Below are 5,126 nucleotides of genomic sequence, written 5' to 3' on the forward strand. Positions count from 1 at the left end.
ATAATATAATAATAATAATATGTATATGTAATTGTATTTATTTTATTTATTAATGTATTAAGAAAGATGATAAAAAACTATCCAAAAAACTACTATTTAAATGGTCTGCACAGTGAATTCAAATGTATTAAATATTAATATTTTATTATTAGTTTATTTGTTTAGACAGATTTTATATTCCATATCCACTGTAGAAGAATTCATCAGATACTTTACATAAGTAACAGTACCAGAAGAATTGTAGAAAATATAGCCTACAAGAAGTAAAAATCCTAATCAATCAAAAGCCTAATCATATTTTCATACTTTTTTGACTTTTTTTGTAAATAATTGGACCTCGAACATTTCATCTGAGAAGTTAAGATGGGAAATGTCTCTTTTGTGTAAATGCTAACAACATACGGACACCTAAAATATGACATGGGGCTGCAACTACACTCTGATTATTGTAATGGACCACAAGCTAAAAAGTTTTGGAACCATAGTTTATTCTTTAACAATGTGTTTTATTTTACATTTAAAATCTTAACTTAACCTAACTAATGTATAAATCCCTGTAGTGGCGTAAGTTTCCATAAAATGTAGTAAAGTAGAAATATAAAGTAGTAGAATATGGAAATATTCAAACACTGCAAAACAGTAGCTCTGAGTAACTTTCCACCACTGCCCACACCATTTTATCATTACGAGTCTATATTTAACAGCATTTTGAAATTCTTATGAACTCAAATATTTACACAGATTCCTTCCAAATCATGACATGGCCACACAGATGAAGGTTAAGGTTTATGGCTGACCATTCAACCTATAACCTCTTATCTCTGTCTCTTTCTTCCTTTCCAGACCACCACCAAGTAAACACAGCATCATCATGACAGACTTGTTCCACTTCACCCCTGACCAAAGAAACATTTGGCTTTTTTTTGTGTGTTTTCTAACTCTGTGAATAACGCCAGCGTGCAGACTTGTGGCTACAGAGGAAAGCTGAGGAAAGAGAGTGAGTGTGTGACAGAGATAAAAGCCTTCTGGAAAAACAGAGCCTACATGCTGTGATGACTTACACTCTAAAATAGCGGGACTGTCTAAAAATAGGTTAGATATATGGAACCCTGATTGTGATGGTACACAACATCTGGATACCTGTTCTTCAGCCAGTGCACATACCACAGGAACTCTGATGTTTTATGATCTATGTGACAAATAGGATTACCTTGGTGAAGCATAGGCCTACAGGAAGTGATAAGGCAGTGGTGATGCTTCACTGATCAAACTTTGATTGAATTGAAAAATGGCTTTAAGGCTGTAAAGTTGGATCAAGGGGGGATAAGAGCCTCTGGTTTCATGGGAAAGACTTTTGGAGACATCATAGGCAGGTGTGACTGCGCACATCGTTGCGGGCGTGACCGTGAGCTCACAGCGTGGGAGGTGGAACTGACAAGACTGTGTTGGAGGCGAAGGAACTTGCCAAGATGCGATGAATACCAGTTAAAGTGAGCCAAAATTACAGAGAAGACAGCTAGATAGAAGTGTTTACTCTGTATTATCCAGTGTTTCTTTCCAACTGGGGGAGCTTATTTACAGAGGTCAGTGGGTGGGAGATTTTAATTACATAATTTCTCTGGTCTTTTGATGCTAAATAATCACCTTATATATTTTAGTCTGTCTTACCTTGCTAGATAAGCCATGTTACAGAATATGTTTAACATTTATACAATATTTTTACAAATAGGTCGACATTCTATTTTGCAGTATAGTAGAATACCGAGTATCATACGGAGCATGATATAATATAAAGGTTCAAACCATTCCCACTAGAAAGCTTTAATAAACACTGAATATCAGCAAAGTCTGTTCAGAGATTTATGTTCATTTAAACACTAACAAAACCACTTGAAACAAGCCACTGTGGTTAGTTTATAATATGGTTAGCATGGGTAGCAGTAGCTGCCATGGCTGAGCAGACAAATGAAACAGGCCTGCAGAAATAAAGTTACGTCGACATATAGACATTTACACAGAATTAGATGAGAAGAGGGATACCACTCTCATATCGTAAATATTACACTACAGTCAGTTAGCGTAGCTTAGCACAGGATGAAAACAACAACTATAATGTGTTAGTGAGCTTTAGAGGTGCTGTTTGGTGGATTATGGTACCTTTGGACAGAGCTAAGCTGTTTCACCCTGTTTCTTGTTGTTGTGTTAAGCTAAGCTAGCCCAGGTAAATGAAGCTACAGCCAGCAGATAGTTAGCTTAGCATAGTGCAAAGAGTAGAAACAGGGTGAAATAGGTAGCTTGGCTCTGTCCAAAGGTTTTATTTGTTGATTCCCCATGTCCAGTCTTTGTACTATATGCAAAGCTAACTGACTACTGACAGCAACTTCATATTTACTCTATGCTACAGACATAAAAGGGGTATTACTTTTCTCATCTAACCCTTGACAAGAAGGCAAATATGCGTTTTTCCCAAAATGTGAAACTATTCCTCTAAGCATCAGATCTTTGGAGGATCGTGAACATACTCAGTGTTCACACAAACCAATTTGAGAGACTTTAGACATGAGATCATTGGGTATACAGATATAGATATATAAGATATAGTCCTCAAGCACTGTTTCTATAATGTGGACTATTAAAATGAGTCAGTAGTCAAGCAGGCTTAAAGCTGGCAACAGCTACGCAGTCAACAGTCAAACAAAGAATGGAGCACACAAACAGGATTCCAACGAAGGAAGAACTCTGTAAACACAGGCAACCTTTCTAACAAAAGAGAGAACTACACCTTATACATTGGAAAAGTAATAACTAACGGCATGCGTCTGAGCAGGCAGGTGAAAAGATCAGATAAAATTAAACGGTATTACCACACTTCATTTAAATATATTTTACTTTGCCTCGGTTTAACCAATCGTAAATTATTAATTAGACATCCAACCTATATGGCTATAATAATTATAAAAAGAGATTATCTTTAAAGATCACAGGCATTCTGGTGATGGTATCAACACTTTATACCACTTGTGTGTGTGTGTGTGTGTGTCAGATGGAGGAGACCCAGTGATTGTGCAATTAAGTGCTTAAGGAATTAGATGAAAGTGGTAAGAATTAACTTTTTTTAAGTAGTTATCAAGCATTGTCTAAATGATAAATCTATGGTATTTTGTGGTCTGTTTAAAACATTATTATTCACCTTGAGCGAATCAAGCCAATCTGGGTTTTTTCCATTGTTATCAAAGCATGGAAACAGCACACGGATCTGGAGTAACATCTGAGGATTTGCATTTTATAGGATTAATGTTAAGTAACGTATGACGCAGCAAATGAGTATCAACAGGTTATAACTTTATCTTGAAATAAACCATCATACGCAATGACTAAGTCAACAAGCATTTCAAGTCCATTGTCCCCTGCAGCTGTAGTTTTTTTTTTTTTTTTACAGCAGAATAACATGTTTATTCCAAAGGAAAGGTGTGTAAGAAAGACTAGCGTGCACTGACAACTTTTACTTGGCAAGCAGGCCTTGCTTGAACATACCATCCTTCACTATATCTGTCACAAAACATGCCCCAAGGGAGCAAGCACGTCTAATTCGTGATTTAAGGGGGAAAAAAATTACAAAGACTCGAGAATAAAAATGGAAAGAGTGAGTAAGATGCTACTAGTCATACACAGAACAACATGAGTCACCAAAATGGTCATCAATGATCACTGATGATCTTTTATTTTAGGAACAATTGTTGATCCATTGACAATGACCCTGTCTGGTCAAGTTTATATTAAACTTTGTGTGCAACATATTTTAATAACAGTAACTAACTATCGTATCTAAACTGGTTGAATGTTCTTCCAAGGAACGTTGGGAATCAAAAGATATAATTTATGAAGGGAACTGAAAGTTGTGTGTAGCCAGAACTAAACTAATTTTTTTATTCTTTCAGCTGTTTTGTCTTCTTGGAGCCGTTGACCATTGTAAATCATTGATTGTTATACATGCTTGGCCTCGTAGGGATAAAAGAGGGAAATATGGATATTACTGGTGGCTTTGGAGCTGGCGTAGCTTGGCGAAAATAATGTTCTGTGAAACAGCATTATAAGAACCTGCTCTGTGATAAAATACAATCTTCCTGTATCTTTTCCAATGTTTTGCACTTTTCGATGGCACCATTAAACAATCGTGTTTAATGTTTAGCTTCATATGAACAAAATTTCAGTCTTAGGGAATCTGTTTTGCAACATACTGCAAAGGACCAGAGAAGAAATGGGTCAGCTTGCAGTGGCATTCAGCTAGCTGATCCTTGGATTTATGCATGGAAGAAAATGATTAATTGGTTGCAGTGTGTCTTTTCGATTCCGGCAAGTGATGTCAGAGTCTGATTATGTTGGACGGACGCTCTGAAAGCTTGTCTTCTCTTACTGTTTACAGACTGACACCAAGTCATCCATGGTGCTCCTCGCACGCCAGTTGTACAAGCACAGAGGGCTCTAAGTTTGGTGAGTGATGGCGGTAAATGCTCACTGCTGTTCTGTGACTTTTCTCCTGCATAATGCACACCTTTGACTAATGAACTGACAGACTGCATGCCACTTGACTGTAAGAAAAAAACTATAGTGTTTTGTTTGTGAAAGAATTGAGACTCTTCACACTGGAGTTCCTGATGGCCACACAAGTGGATAATGACTTTTTGGAAAGTGTATCTAAATGGTTTGACAAGTACTCTTACGACTTAATTTTCAAGAAAAGGTATGGAAACAGTATGAAAAAATTTAAGCTTTTAAAAAATCGAGTCAAAAAGAAAGAAAACCTGAAGAAGCTGTATTGCCAGAGAATATTTAGGAAGACTTTGTGGATATAGTCATAAAATCATTGATTGGTGAGAGTATATGGCTAATGTGTTAGCAAACAATTGCATATTTACACATCCAGCAGGCGTGAAGCAACATTAGCAGTAACGTGCGAAGGAGAAACTACGGGGCCGCAAAAGGCCCCACCTAGAGCCAGTGTTTGGTTTGTCCGTTCCGTTCTACTATAGAAACATGTGGCTTCATAATGGCCTCCGTAGAAGGTGCCAATGGTGTCTTTATAAAAGGCTCATTCTAAGGTAATAAAAACATAACTATTCTTATTT

The sequence above is a fragment of the Morone saxatilis genome, unplaced genomic scaffold (genome assembly GCF_004916995.1).
Source record: "Morone saxatilis isolate NCDOM2014 unplaced genomic scaffold, NCSU_SB_2.0 Contig3, whole genome shotgun sequence".
NCBI classification, from domain to species: Eukaryota; Metazoa; Chordata; class Actinopteri; family Moronidae; genus Morone; species Morone saxatilis.